Genomic DNA, 15,835 nt, shown 5'->3' on the forward strand with positions numbered 1-15,835 from the left:
CAGCAGCAGATCCCAGTGTCTCCCCACAACCAGAATGCTAATTCCAGCAGACTGTGAATGAGGCAAGTGCATGGTGCTGCTTTTGCTAGAGCTGCCTGGCTCTAGACAGGACATGGTGCTGGGTGTGAAGTGTGATGCTTCTGCATGCTTTTTGGGTAATCACCTGGTCGGTGCTGGTTTGACTTGGTGTGGTTGTTGAACGTGGCTCAGGATCAACAGGACGTGATGACTGAGGGTGAAAGCAGTGGCCACCTCCCACGCCAGCATTCTAATCCCGTAATTCAGAGGATTAGGAGTCCTTACTCAGTTCTTTAGTTATCCTGTGGGAAGTGGTGTGATAGCTCCACCCAGGCCTGGGGGGGCAAACAGGAATGTGGCAAGGGTACAGCTAGGCTGGGCTGACATGGTGGAGATGAAGAACTGGGTGATCTTTCTCACTGGAGCAGTTGTTCTGATGGGTCAGATCAGAACACATTGATGTGTTGGTGGTGGAAACGGGCAACCAGACAGCTCCCTACGACACTTCTGTCTTCAAGCTGGTTTTTAGCAAGCGCCAAATCCACTGTCTCCTGTAAAAGACAGTGCTGGTTGGTGGTTTGTTGGCCTCAGTGGAGCCTCCCCCTGTGACTGAAGTCAGCAGAAACGGGAAGTGAGTTCTCTGCTGCCTGAGTTAGCATGAAAGCAAAATATCCCAGGGCAAACCAGCTCTGCTGGGTTGTTCATTCCCTACCCAGATGCCCCTGGAGTTAAGAGCCACCAAGGCATGGCCTTTGTTCCAGCCTTGTGCTGGTCCTTTCCCGAAGGGACACAACAGGGAATGCTGATGAAACAGAGAAAATACTGCCTGAAGAGAGCAGTCAGAGCAGGGTGGGAAGCTGTGGTGCTTCCAGCCTACCTCCCCAGTGCAGGTTTGCCTGTAGCCCTTCCTGTGCGCGGCTGACACCCAGGTTCCCTTGCAATAAAAAGGCCTGAAGGAGTGTGAAACTTCCTCCACCGCACACACAAAAGCACTGAAATCCCACAGGGGTCAGGTACCACATCTCAGCCGTGACAGCCCTCAGGACATCCGTATCTCGTTCCATGGTCTGAAGAGACCTTTTTTGCCTAGCACTGGCTGTGATGCACAGGGAGTGGGAGCCCTAAGAAGTGGCCCATGAGCTTGTGGCCAGCAGAGTGAGGCGAGTGTGACACTGGGCTGTGTGACACAGGGCTGTGAGTGTGACAGCACACTGTGAGTGTGACACGGCAGCTTCTCCGTTAGAGCTGGTTCAGGCACTGCTGCCCGCACATGCCCCGTGTGTTTCTCCAGCCCTGTAATGGGAACACAAGCCGTGGGCCAAGGCAACTCCCATTCACCCTTGGTCTGGCTGAAAACGTCACCGGAGGGAGACGCAGACCCGGGTGAGAGGACCGAGGGCGGGAGCCGCTCGTTTTGCTGTGAGCGGGCTCGGCTCGTCCTCGCCTCGGGCACGCCCTGGGAGCCAGGTGGGGTGTTCGGAAGTCAACATCCTGCTCACATCGATCCGCAGAGCAGGGCCCGTGGGATCCCTGCAGGTCACGTTTGTGGCGGAGCGCTCCTCAGCCGAAAGCATCTTCAAGGAAACGGCATCCCTCTGCTCCGCCCGGCGCTGCCTCCGTCCTGAGGCGCTTGTAATCCGCGCCATGGGTACAACCGAGCTCTGCCAGAGTGCCCGGGAGCTTCGGCTCTGTTCCTTCCCAAAACCTTCCTTTGCAAGCTCCCTCGCGTGTGTCGGGGCAGCTCCGCTCCTGCATTGCTCACAGCTGCATTTCCCCCGCTTTGCAAATAGGCTGTGACAGCCATCGGTGTTTGCCTGCCCCGTCCCTCCCTTTCCAGCCGGGACATGCACCTTGTCGCTGGGGGGGCCGGACCGCGGGCGCCCCGAGCCCCAAAGGGCGGCAGAGCCCCACAGACCGGGCAGCCGGGTCGGGGCGCGGCGCTGCCCGGGGCCTCCCGCGGGGTCTGCTCTGAGCCACCCCCGTCCAAATCGGTTTAATCCCTGGGGTGAACGGGGCGGTTTAATGGTTCTGGTCTAACTTACCCCCAGCTAAAGAACACGGGCCCTTCCCCAGCAAAAACCCTCCCCGAAGCTCTCCCGTGGAGCCGGCAGCGCCGGTGCCCTGCGCCCGCTCCCGCCGAGGGGCCGAGCTGACCCGGCCGTCACACCCCACTCCCCGCTCCCGGCCCCACCCGAGGCCGCGGCCTCCTCCGGTCTCTGGCGCCACCTGGTGGCGTCACCTGGGACTACGCGCCCCTGCTCAGCGCTCTCACAGTGTCTGGCGACCCCTGGCGGTCGCCTGGCGCCACCGCCTCCCTTTCCCGTTCCCATCCCTCTGGATCCGCTGGTCCAAGCCCTCCGCTCGGCTGCAACCCCCGGGGCTGGCCCGGAGGAGCAGAGGCCTCTCCCGCTCAGGCTCGCAGCTGCTCTCCGGGCGCTGCGCACAACGTGACAGCTCAGCGCCAGGTCCCGCGTCTGCGCCCAACGGGACCGTGCGGCTCCGCGCCGCGGCTCTGGAGGGAGCTGCTCTAGGGCATAGCTCACGGCACAAGTGGATGGTTCCCAAACCGATGCGGGCAGGGACAAGCTGCCTGCTCCCCCGGGGGGACAGGGGCCTGCAGAGGTTCCGCCTGAAGCTGCTCTTTCCTGTTAGCAAAATGCCCCTCGTCTCTCTGCCGCGTCCCCCTTCTCAGGTGCTGCTCACAGCTCCCACCTCCTGCCAAGTGCTAATTGTGCAGCTGATTACCTGGGGGCGAGGTGGAGACACGGCCCCCATGGGGAGGGGGTGGAGGGCAGAGTGAGGGCTGCTCGTGGTGGGGAAACAGCACGGCTGGGAGCTGGTACGAGAAGGGAGCTGACCGGGAGCTGTCTTTTAATTGGGCTGCTAAAAATCCTTCTCTTCTCTCAGTCAGCATAAGGAAACCTGCGGCTCTGCTGCCCCAGGCAGGCTTTTGTTTTGCTCTGGCACATGGACCCACACGGGTATTCACTGACTCAAGTAAGTAAGCTGGGATGTCCCATCTGACCCCCAAAAGACTGAGGTCCTTCTGTGGGGCTCCGTGAGGAAAGCTCAGCCCCACAGGATGTTGCCTGAAAAGCCTCTGAGCAGAGACTTGAGCCTGGGGCTGAGGCAGTTGCTCTGGGGATGGTGGCTTGTGACAGGACTTGATGCTGGCACAGCCCCTTGTGAAGCCTGGAGCCAGCTGCTGCAGAGTGCTGATACACAGGGAGCATCTGCTTTTCCTCTCTGCTGTGCTGGCTGATAAGCACCATGTGTATGAAGAAGAGAGGCAAAGATGGACTGCCCAGTCTCCATGTCTGATACAGAAACACGGGCAAAGCACAGTTTGTAGGTTGAGATAATAGCTCTTGCTAGGCTAACCTTAACTTGTTTTACGCACAGAAATAACAGTGAGCAGGAGTGATAATGGCAGCAGAGTAGATAGATTGCTACTATCTGGGTTATCTGGCCTTTATTTGATCACACTCAATTTGTTTCCTCTGCCTCTGGATTCCTGCAGTGCCAGCACAGGGCTCACCAGTGCCAGCAGCCCGGCTCGGTGCTGCAGGACCCCTGACAGCCCAGCCTGCACCGCTGGCCTGGCTCAGGCCCACACTGATTTCACTGTGGCACCCAGCAGAGCATCTGCTGCTTTCTGGTTTTAAGACTCCCCCTTGAGCTTGTGCATGGGGCAGCTGCTGTGAGGTTCCGCTGGTGGGAGACTGCTTTTTTCCCTCTGGGATGGCAGCATCCAGAAAGTCTTCAGTCCAGGGACAGACAAGGCCCGCCAGGAGCATGGAGGTCTCCTCCTGGCTACATCACCCAAGCCAGAAGGCTTCACTCCGGGGTCTCCCTTGCTGAGGTGACTCCCTTATTTGATAAGACTGGGGATGGGGCAGGAGCAGGTCCATCCAGGGGCCCCCATGTAGCCAGGGAGCTGACGGTCCTGCTGAGGCCCCCAGTGCTGCATCAGCTGCCGGCAGCTCGTGGATCCAGTGGGGGAGTGGGGACACAGCACCGGTGCCCCAAGTGCCTCCCCCTGCGGCACCAGGCTCAAGGCACTGGCAGAGGACCAGGGAAGTCCTGGTGGCAGTCGGGGCTCGCTGCCCGCCCCACTGGCAGCAGCACGTGAGGCCCTGCAGGATGAGCCCCAGATTTGCACCCAAAGGCTGGAGGTTTGGTGCTGGGCCCCAGCCCGGTGTCTCACCCCATCTGTGCGGGCTTTGGGCAGGGAGCAGGGACAGAGGAGAGCAGGACCTGGGTGTTGCTCCTTGCCACACTTCCCGTTTCCACTGCTTGTGGCCATCCCTGCAGCCCAAAGACAGATCATGGCTTTTAAGGTGCTGGTTTTGCTTCTCCATTAGCACGCCTCAGCCCTGACTCACTTCCTTTCCCACCGATGCTCTGCTGGCGCATGCTGTAGGAGGTCCCTCTGTGAGCCCTCACCCGGGAGCCTGCAGCAGCTCCTGTCGTGCTTTGGTCCATTTCCTTCCACATGAGCAGTTTCGGTAACTTGCCCCTTCACAGACACACAGGCTGAGGCCCAGGACATTCCTGAGCTCCCCTAAAACCTATTCCCCACCATGGGTCTCAGAAGGGTCAAGCCCACTCTGATCAGTGCTTGTGTTTGTTTCTGTTTGTTGCTGGCTTTGAGTTTGTGGGCTCTCGCCCAGGATGTTTGGGGTGTTTTGCCTGGAGCATCTGGAAACCCTGAGAATTTCACGCGGTGCAGGCAGCTGTACAGCATACAGCATACATACAACACATCCCTGCCCTTTCAGAGGGGAGGATCTGGGGAGGGCTGGAGATTTTCTGCACAGAAGCTTCTAACACGTGCTTGAAGCTGTGGCTAAGGGTGCATCCATTAATGTTCAGGGTCTCCTGCCAAGCAGCCTGGCAGAGCAGCCCCCCCTGCCAGGCACAGGGAGTGGAACGACACCCCTGAGGCCACCGCCAGCACAGTGGCAGGGCTGGGGACAGGGCTCTTGAATGGCAGCTCGGGTGCTATGGGGCCTCTCAGTGGGCTCACTGCCAGGCGCGGGGTGCCCGGTGGTGCAGCGATGGGCAGGGTCCTGCTCCCCTAGCGAACGGGGCACGCCAGGCTCCAGCCACTGCCTAAAGTCTCTGAGAGGTGGGGGTGTTTTGGACACCCCAGCAGCTGCCAGTGCCTCCCCTCAGCCCCCTGAGCTGCAGGAACAGGCAGAGCACAGGTTTTGTCAGTCACAAAAACACCACACGAAGCCTGGTTGCTTTTCTACCTCAATTTACTCTGGGCTCCGACAAGCTCTGTCTCGGCTCCTCCGGCACTGCCAGCCGTGTCTAATGCTGTTGATTTGATAATATATCTAATGTGGCCTTCCTGAAAACACCCAGTAACTCGGAGCTGCTGTTCTCCTACTTGAACCATCTTCCTTCCTTGTCTTCTTTCGATCTGTCCCAGCTGGGACCAATCTGTCCGGGAAATAGTCCAATTTGCTTCCATCTGATGGGAGCAGATCCCAGCTCTGTTCCCTTCATCTACTCTGGAGTTAAAATCAGCCTGGGTCATTATTCTGAAATCCTTCATTTTCCTCCTTTGCATTTTTGCTGCCGCTTTTCTCCCTTAGCAGAGGCACCAGTGGAAATACCCCTGAACACCTCCTCCTTTGGGGTTTTCACAGAGCGACCACCACCCACTTGATGCCACACAGACATGGGAGGTCTGGACAAGATATCCCCTGCTTTTTAGACCCTCCCATGGTTCGGGGAGGAGCAGCAGTGTCCTGTGTTAGACACAGCCTAAACTAATGGGTCTGGCCTAGGCCTAAACATCTCAGCAGGCACCCAGAGGGGGCCAGGGGCACCTGCCAGATGCAGAGACCCTCGAGCCTGCAGTGTGGTGCCTTCCATCACACACTTCTCACAGGTGCTGGTCACTGCGTGGGGAGGCCAAGGTCTCTGCTACGTGGTGGTGTGTTGCTAAAGGACCTCTTGGTCCATCCACACTCTCTAAACAGCACAGAAAAGGACAGGACAGGGCCTGTCTGAGCTCGCTGTCATCCTGGGTGCACGCACCCATGTGCAGCTGGAACGTTCCCATTGAGTGCAAGGGGCCTCTGCACTTTGGTTGCTGCGCTGCGGGCAGAGGACAGGCTTTCACATCCAAAATGGTCACTGCGCTTGTTCTAACTCAATAGTGGTGAAAAGTGAACCTCTGCTGAATTGTCTAACTTATGGATCCACCAAGTTAATTAAGCATGATTGATAAGCCACTGTCAGAATGAACCATAGCCCAGGCTTATCTGTGTGGTCCCCGTTTGTGTGTTTAAAGACTGATAGGAGAGTCAAGAAAAAAATCCAGACAAAAAGATAAGGCTGAAGATGCATGGTGATGTCTTGGAAATTTAATTTAGCAGGGAAAATATCCCTTTTAAAACTACATTATTAACTGCTGTTAAGTGAGAGCCATTTGGCCTTCACGTGCTGCAGATGAATCCGGCCAGGTTGCGTCAGAGCTCTGGGGTGCTCGGTGTGTGCCAGCAGCCAGGCTTCTTCCCGGGTGCACTGGGTGCATAAAATCCTCATGATTGCTTTGCATGGGGCTTGTCAACAGAGGCTGCAGCTGGGTTATGAATCACGTTAATCTGTTATGTGAGCTGGTTTCACACCAATGTCTCTGGAGGGAAAATGCTGGAAAGCTGGGGAGGGAGAAGAGGGGACGTCAGACGCAGCCACCCTGGTTCCGGATGGAAATGTTTCTCCCTCTCTGCCAGCTAATGAGTAGTCCTAATTTAATCAAATGAAGTGGCCAACATGAAATGTGCGTGTTTTGTTTCCACATCTGAGGCTAACATGTCCACAAGTCATAGTCTGAAGTGATTGGGGGTGTTATCAGTCACACAATCTGACATTTTGCCAAAAGGTCTCCTTTGTCTCTTTTCTGATGTGTGAAAACAAGGGATGCTATTTCTTGTGTGCTGTAAAGCAAAACTGGGTTGCAGAGTCTGAAGGAGCCATTAAATGGAGGAAACAGAAGAAGGAAAGAAAAATCAAGACCTCTTCCTTCCGATAATCACACAAATACTGGAACTCTAGGGACATTTAATGGAAAATATTTTAGGAAGCACCTGAAAAACTGCCATGGAAATTTCCCAGCCCAGCCATCCTATTGTCTCCTACATCCTTTACTGGGACAATCATGAGAAAAATCAAAGATTCAGGGCATAATTTGGTATTTTTGTTTATTTTGTATTTATTTATTCAGTTGCCATTAATAACAATAAAAATGAAATTACCCACCCCTCGCTCTGGCTTCCCTTGATGCTTAGTTAAAGTACACAATTATGCAAAACAGGCAGGCTCCCACTGCATGTTATCCTAAGCAGCAAAAGCAGAAACCAAACACAAGCCCCTCCACGGAGACAAATTACTCACCCATCAAAGGAATTACTCACTGTGGACAAGAAGACTTGTACAAGGCTGATTTTTAAGTGTGCAGATGAATGCTGCAGCCGGTAAGAACTCGTGAGTCAATGAATCTGCAGCAATGGAAAAGATAAGGAGAGGGATTATTTTTTTTGTTCAAAGTGGAAAGGGTTGTGCTGTGTGCTGCTTGGAAATGCAATGCCCTTTGCTCTTCCTTTCTCAGATCAGGAAGGTGTTCACTCCTGTGTTTAGCTCTAAGCTCACAATTAGCCCTCCTGAAATGAAAAGAACGATTTGTTTTCTTTCCCAGGGCTGCATTGTTTGACATCTTGCAAAGACAACTGCTCTCTGCCAGAGTGCAATGAGAGCCAAGGTACAATAGATGCCTTTTCCTCCCTCAGCGCTCTGCCCTTTCTCTCCTCCCATGCACAGAGGCAGGGGTCTGCGGCCCACCCTGCAGCGTGGCCGGTGTGCGGCTCTGTTGGCATCTGCCAGCATCAGGATTGATTGACGTGCTGTTGAAAACCATCCCCTCCTGGTCCTGAGAAGCCAGCCCGGCCCCTCAGCTCTTCCCAGCAAATTGCGACTCTGGCCTTGCAACAAGCATCTCCCCACAGCAGCCTTCCTGCAATCCCGGTAAACAACGTATGTGAGGAAGAGCTGGGGAGGCTGCTGTAAAGGCACTTGCCGCTTTCAAACCCTGGCTCCCGCACCGTGCAGACCTGCCGTTTCGGCAAGCAGAGCTCACCTGTCGGCAGCTGCGCGGAGGCTGAAACTCAGCATGTGCGGTGATGGCTGCAGGGTACCGCAGAGTCCCTCTGGGTGAGGGTGATGGGATGCAGCAGCAGCAGAGCGCACCTGGGCGTCTGGCTGCTCACCTCATGCTGGAGCCTATCCTCTGGCTTGCAGGCGATATTCACATTGTCTGTGTCTAGCACCTTTACTGAGTGCTATGTACACACAATGATAACCAAAGCTGTGCTGGGACCAGCTTCCTCGGTTACTTGGCGTTTCCTAAATCCATTCATTCTTCAGTTGCTTCTTCTGAGCTTCCCTCCCCCCTTCCTCTGCAGGCTGCATCCATGGAGGATGTGCACATGAAAGGAGGGAAGCATTGGCCCCTTAGGGAGGAAGTCGACATTGGCTTTTTTTGTCTGATTGTGGAACAAAAAGCTCCAGCCAGGAGCTGTTCTGATTAGGTTTTGGTGTAAAACAGATGCAAAGTTTCATGCAACAAGTGGCACAGGGAGACTGACGTATTTTTACATGCTGTCTTTCTCCCTCTCTTGCATGGGATCAGAGCGATTAGATCTGAAGCTGATTAAGTGTGAGACCCCAGCACAATAGCAACAGTATTGGCCACCAGTTTCTTAATGATTGTCTGGGAGCTGGAGTGCAATGTTCCTTTGAAATACAGGCCACAAACAAGCTCTTCCCATTTTTTACACCCCTAACCCTTTCTATCTTAGAATGAATGAAACCAGGTTTGCTGTAGTGCCAGATCTGGAACCAGTTAACTCCAAAACCTTACATGAACATCCAGCTGCAAGAGTTCCAAGCAAGCAGAAAGCTAGCGAGTGAAGGAGGTTGAACAATTGCACTCATTTGCCAGCCTTGTTTTCATTGAAATAGTTTAGCCAGGGCCAGCTGTGTTACTTGGGTTCTCTGAGGTATAATTTAGGCATGAGATGTTTACAACCAACCTCATTTGCATCAACCGTGAGGAAAACATGGGATCTATTGGATATTTCAACTGCTGGGTTAATTACTGGTTTAACCACTAATATTTACTCAACCTTCTGCATCTCAACAGCCACTGGCCCAGATCCCGCCCCTCTTGCCACAGTGCTGATGCCACAGATTTCATACAAGTGGGAGGATTGCGGGACAGGCCCTGTGGGTGCGGGTCTAGCTTTGCAAAGCAGAATCAGTGCCAGAGGTGGGTGTCTAACTGAAAGCCCTAGAAATGTTAGGTCTGCTGGGAACAACACACGCTTCCTTTTTGCAGTCCCAGAAATGAGCTTAAACAAAGACACTGTTTACCCAGGGCCACGCTCTGTCATCCCTGCTAGTGATGACTATTGAACTGCTTAGCAAACAGCTTGATAAAATCAGTGGGATTGTGAGATAGGAAAGCTCTCTGTGTGTGAGGAGCTCAGGGACTGGCCCTCAGACTCTCTTGTGAGCACTGCACAGGGAAGTCTAAACACTGCTAAGCAGGGCTAAAATGAGCAATGCAATTGATTGACAGTTTTGATTGAAAACAGAAGTAAGTTTTGCTTCTTTTTTTAAACCCAGGCTTAAATAGACATCACTTAGAAGAAGGACATCGATCGAAAGATAAACCCAGTGCATGAGTGGACCCTGAAGGTGAAAAGTACCATTATGCAGGTTAAAGGAGCCTGCCCTTGTGGGACAAGCTGTTCTCTGTGCAAAAGGACAGAGAGCACCGGGAGGGAGATAAGAAAATTATGAGGTCAGATTCCAGGTTATGGAAACCTCAGTGGCTAGCTCTGTTTTGAGCATCTCTGTGTGGGTTGCAGGCAAGAGCCTAATGAGTGCCGGCTGTGATAGTTTTGGTGCTACTGCACCCCTTCTCCAGGAACTGACCCGAACGTGTCAGCTAATTCCTATGCACGAGCAGCTCCGTGGATGGGAAGAAATGTTGGGTATTTAGCTGCCCGGCCTGAAAGGGCTTGCTGGCAGTGAGGAAAAACGCTCCATGTTTCATGGCACACCCAAAAGTCACCAAGTGAAATGCCTGTTTCCCCACCGTGACCCCTGACAGACCCTCGGTCCCCTCCCCTGGGTGGTGGGGATGGCCAAGGTGCTCTCTGGGGACACCAGGTTTGGCCCTGAGCGCCTGGGGACCCTTTGGAGAAGGAGAGAGACAAAACCAGGTCCGGCCCCAGGTATGGGTTCTGCTGCTGATCACAGGAGGTAGAACTCTCAGGTTCGGGAGGACACCAAAGCTGAGGGAACCCAAATCTGAGCTGACAATGTGAGTGGACCAGGTTGGGCTCTGTCCAGTCCCCAGTGGACAAACCCTCCCAACACCTTGTCCCCAGAGCTCAGTGCCCAGGCTGTTGCCTTTAGTGCAGAGCTGGTGCCTGCAGCTCGTTAGTCCTCATTATTGTTAAAGCTCATTATTGCTCTCTCTTCAGGTGAATGCAGTGAAGGATTGCTGCTATTTCCCTTGCCTTTCCAGGCTGGGGAGGCCATTTAACTTCATGAAGCTATTGCTCTGCACCTTGTGTAAGCGACTGCATCGCTTCCACTGAACTCAGGTAAGATGGCAGTTATTTGTATGATTCCTTTTGCCCCTGTGGGGTAGAACAAGCTGAGAAAAGGGGGCTGCCTGTGATAGCCAGGACCCCTGAAATACACCGCATATCTAGGTACAGTGTGGTAAGTGATGTGAAAATGCTTAGACAGACAGATGGAACAGCTGACATTCAAGTGGTAAATGTACCCCAATCCTTAACTGTGTGATGTTTACATTTTACAACAGAGTGTTGAGAGGTCATTTTAGCTAGTGAGTCTGCTTGGTTACTTTTTCCACTTTCCTCAGCCCTATCAGCAGGTTGCTCCATTCCTTTTCGCATTGCCACCACTTCTGCTGAGTTTCAGGGTCACATTTGCTGGTGGGGGAAGCACTTTGAGCACCTGTTTTACTGGGTTATCCAGAGAGTCCAAGGAAAAAGCTGGTTTCACTTGTATCAGGATTCATGTGATTGTTTCCATCAGTACCCAGGTTTGTAACTTTGTGTATTTCACATCATTGATTTTGCGCTGAGCTCAGACACAGGTACGTACATAGGCACAGCGGGATGCAGGTCGCAGGGTATCTTTGCAGGCTAACCTGAAACTGCCTGATAGCTCTGCTTTTCTGCTACAAAATTCAAAATGCTGCTTGTACAGACATTTAAACGTGCTTGCGCACACATCTTTTTCACACATGTCTCTGTGTGTGTGTGACTTACAACTTTTGGCTTATCTCTAAGATTAATGAACGCATTGACTGCATGTGAGCAATGGGCAAACCTTTGAGACTGTTGGGGTCACCAGGGAAATCTCAAGAACGAGATCACACTGTTTACAATATGTCCAAAAATCGACAATGCCAGGCGACACCCCACAAGTGACGTCGTAATGAGAGACAGCTATTAGAGGCAATGTAAAACACATGCTGCTGGATGCTGCATGTCAGAGATTTATCTCAGAATTGCAGATAGCAGCCTGTTTGAAGACATAGGGATGAAAACATTCCAGGTTTCCTGGTGAAAAGCAGTGGGCACATATATTTGTAACTAGTGCCTGTTAGTAAGTTACTCGGAGAGGCTGAACCTGCATGTCCATTGGAATGCCAGGACGCAGTGCAAGAGCTGGATCTGCCATGTGGAAAGAAGCAAGGTCGAGGAGGGTCTTGTGTGTGATGTGTCCTGCCTTGCCCTGGCATGGGTGCTCTGTGGGCAGGCTGCGTGCAGGGGAAGCCTCGGGGCTGACTGCAGGTAGGTCACTGGCAAGGGACCGTAGGGGCTGGAGTTCAAGTGGGGACAGTGCAGGGGATGAAGGTTATGGTGCTGCAGGATGGGATCGATGGGCCAGGGCTGGGTAAAGGCCAAGGAGGGTCCCTGCGGTTACCCTGGTTCAGGTGCCTTGCTCAGTTTACTTCTGGGCGTGACAGTTACTGCTCAGGGAGGTTTTGGAGATGGTGCTGTCAAGGGCTGTCAGAACAAGGCTCGTGGCTGGGGCTGGCTGGTGTTACAAGGCTGGGTTAGAACCAGCGGAGGGTCAGGCCAGCAGAGGCTGTGGGTCAGTGTGACAGATGGGTGCAGAAGTTATGGGGTGGCACATAGGGCTGTGTCTTGCAAGGGCTGGACACGTGGCCCAAGGGCATAATGATGAGAGGTGACCTGAAGCTGGGGCTGACCTTAGCAGAAGCCCATGGATTCACATGAACCCTGGATCTGGCAGCATTTCCAACCCTCTTCAATCCCCTTGTAAAAGGGGATTGAGGATGTAGGATGGAGCCAGGAGGTGCCACATGGGGTATACAGAGGTTTACTGGTGACAGGCCATGCCAAGCAGAGGGCACAGCTGGACCTGGGCTGGAGCTAGTGAAGAGATGCTTACAGTGGAACACACCAAATACAGAGGTGACTCAGAGCTCAATGCAACACCATATAACTTTTAGAGCAATATGAGCTTTTAACCGAAATGCTTAAGATTGTATTAACATGTACAAAGCAAACAATATTTTTACAGTCGACCACGTTTAACCCTTTCACTTCAAAGCACATAACGAGCATCAACACTGAAGCTTCAACAAGCTCACTGAACATGGGAGAGAAGAACACTCAGTGAAACTGCTGAGGTGAGTCAAATTGGTTGGAATTAACAAGGGTAGTGTTGACCATAATGATATATTTACAGTCTGGTGATTGTTCTCTGGGAAAGAAGGAAAGGGGCTTAAAATCCTATTTAGTTTAAACTGTATTTTAACTCGGGCAGTTCTTCAGTAGTACACAGTTAATGTAGTCTGTCAAATCCCGCTGACATATTTTGGCAATAGATATTTCCTCTAATTGAAAGCAATTGTTGTGTTGTAAGTTTTCCCCCTTTCCCATTTGTTTTGCTTAACGAGTAGTGGTGGCCTGTCTACTTAGGCACGTATTGAGCAACTGCTCACTGGAAAGTTAGCATATTGCAAAGAGTGCAGCACGATCCTGCCTGACTTCATAAGGAGAAATTTCCTCCAGGCTTTGGCAGAGGATGTTTGAACAAAGCTGGTAGGCTCAGCCTTGCTGGTTGTTATTGCAGGGCTTTGCTGGTTGGGTCAGCTATGGCCTTCATGTGTGACTCCTGGGGTAAAACCAGGCTCGCTTCCAATGCAGCCATGCTTTGTTTTGAACAATCAGCATGGCCCCTGCTGTGAATCCCCACGAGGGGATGCTCTGCTTTATGTTGCCTTCACTTCCTTTCCTCAGAGCCAAATGCTGCATCCTACGCTGCTGGAACGCAGTCAAGATGCGCAGCCTGTGTGGACAAGACATGGCCAGTCCCTGTTGTGTCAGATGCTGCTGCTGCTCCAGTGGGAGCTGTCATGCTGCCCTGGGATGGGCCTATGCACTGGGGACTTGCATCCTCCCTCCACTCTACTGCAGGGAATGTGTCTGTGCTGTCCTTTTAGGACACCAGTCAGGTGCTTGGTCTCGAAACACCTTTTACCTGATGCCCTTCTGAAGCTTGAAGAGGTGGCATGTACCTCACTTCCCTTGGATTTGAGAGCAGGACTGGATGAAACCCTCCTTTACCCTGTAGTCACATCAAGTCTGATCAGCCACCAGAAACCCCTTCAGGCTGGTGCTGGCTAGGACCTGGCTGAAGAAGGGACTTTGTTCTGCCATACGTGCATGCACCCCTGCCTACCTGTGATGTCCCAAGGTCTGCATTGTTACGAGGGACAGGTGTGGTTGGGAGACAGTTGGTGTAGTGAGCTGGAGTTCAAAGGGGACTTGCTTCCTCCCTTCTCTATACCCCAGGGAATGTGTCTGTGCTGTCCCTGCAGGGCATCGGTCAGATGCTTGCTTCTTCATCTGACCACTCACCTCAGCATGTGCCGAACTTCCCGCACCACAGAGCTGGAGATTCATTTTCCCTTGCCAGCCATGGGTCCAACCCTGACCGGTGTAAAGCTGGGAGAATTGAGGGCTGAGCCCTTCCTAGGTCTCTAAGGAAAATAAAGGCAACAAGTCACCAGGGAGATCTGTGGGAAACTGGAAACCTGCTGGTTCTGTATTCCCGCTGAGGGCCTGAAACATGAAAGCTCTCCTTTCCAGCTGGGTCAAACCTCAGCACGGGCTGCAAAAGACACATGTTTTGTTGCCTTGTGATAAACCTCCTGCTCTGGAAAATCCTGCCATTATTGTGTGTCTGAACTTTTCACCAGTACCGAATCTGTCATTAACCTAGAAGGAGACCTTTTCATGCTCACATCCTCTGTCTGCACAGCTCCTCTCTGGAGGCAAATCCCTCATGGTGAGTGCGTCAGCTGGCTGCATGCTGCAGACAAGGTTATGACTGCATTACATACTCTGAGGCAGCAATGGGAAAGGTTCATCTTTGAAAGCAAAAAGGGGGAAAAAAGCATGATTTTACTCATAAAGTGCCTCGGGTCCCCATAAATCCCTCTCACCCTTGTTCAGAGCAGGGCTGGAGGCCAGCAGCAGGGTGGCAGTGGAGCATGCTGTGCCCGTGCAATTCAGCCACAGCCATTTGCAGCAGAGCTGGAGACCACAATGGAGCATGTGTTTAAACTAAGGGACATTTGGGAAGCGACCTTGCCTTAATCTTTCTGCTAAGCACCTACCAGACTCCCAGCAGCTAAATCATTAGTGGTAATGATGGTCTGGCCTTCTCCTCCATGAGCAATGCCTGCAATACAGACTGAGAGCAATAAAATAGGAATTTGGTCCACACTCATCCAAAAGTATACAGGGGATTGCTAATCAGTCTATTTCCAAGCCCTATGTTATTTCTGAGTGTCCTGAAGTGCCTCACTGAGCATTTTGCTGATGTATCCAGCTTGATGACACAAGGCACTAACAAATGACTGGATAAAGGCAGGGTGGCAGGCAGCACTGGAGAGCATCAGATGAGTGGGGTGATCAGCGAATAGCTCTTGTTAGGGCAATGATTTCTCTCTGTCCAAGTGTTTCTCGGCTCCTCCTCGGCTCTGCTTGTGTTTTCCTGGTGCATGGCTCCCCTCTGTTCAGAAACACCGCTCCAGAGAGAGAACCCTGTCCTGGATGGCTCTGGGCTGAGGCAGGGGAGTCCCAGCGGGTCTGCTCTGCTTTTGCCAGCCTCTTTCTGTCTTCTCTCAGATAACTGCTAGCTGTCTTTCTCAGCATGGGGAAAAGGCAGGAGATGGACCCCTGCTCTGATCCAGTAGAAGTACTCAATGGCCACTTTTCATCAGCCCAGGTTTCTGAGAAGGAAAGCGAGCCGCCGAAATAATTCAAAACACGTGTCTGCTAAGCATTTGCGAATGCACCTTGAGGTCTCCTGCCAACCTGCCCTGCAATCATACAGAAAATGACCCAAATAGCCCACTTAGAGGTGAAGAGTGAAGGGGAGGGAAAGAGGAGGACTGGCTGCCTTCGTCAGAGCAGAGGCACCTTGCGACCTGCTGCTGCCCTGGGGTGACTTTTCCTCTGGTGGGTGCCCAGAAGCTGGTCTGCAGTGCCTGGTTCACCGCATCTCATCTTTGCAGCGTGGCCGTGCGGGGCAGAGAGGAGCAGTGCTCCATACACCAGCCTTCCCGATGCGCTCAGCGTCACCAGCAAAGACATGGAGCACGCTGCCCTTCTCCCAGGTACCCACTCCCGAGCAGCGCCCCGCACGCCCACCC

The 15,835-nt window shown here is 52.9% G+C and overlaps 1 protein-coding gene and 1 long non-coding RNA gene across 4 annotated transcripts in view; one reads left to right on the forward strand and one right to left on the reverse strand.

Annotated features, from left to right (window-relative positions):
- IFT122 (intraflagellar transport 122) overlaps nucleotides 1-15,835 on the reverse strand; it is a 429,684-nt gene that overhangs the window by 290,785 nt on the left and 123,064 nt on the right. The gene's annotated exons all lie outside the window — the stretch shown is intronic.
- On the forward strand, nucleotides 10,550-15,607 carry LOC133270588 (uncharacterized). Of its 2 annotated transcripts, XR_009743842.1 has the most exons (4): nucleotides 10,550-10,709; nucleotides 11,793-11,933; nucleotides 12,721-12,799; nucleotides 13,413-15,607. It is a non-coding gene; the product is annotated as an uncharacterized LOC133270588 (long non-coding RNA). The 2 variants fall into 2 exon arrangements; XR_009743841.1 differs by having other exon boundaries at nucleotides 12,721-15,607.

This window comes from Pezoporus flaviventris, unplaced genomic scaffold (assembly GCF_033815535.1).
Source record: "Pezoporus flaviventris isolate CSIRO_AGI_PZ_B2104156 unplaced genomic scaffold, CSIRO_AGI_Pfla_v1 ptg000021l, whole genome shotgun sequence".
Lineage (NCBI taxonomy): Eukaryota > Metazoa > Chordata > Aves > Psittaciformes > Psittacidae > Pezoporus > Pezoporus flaviventris.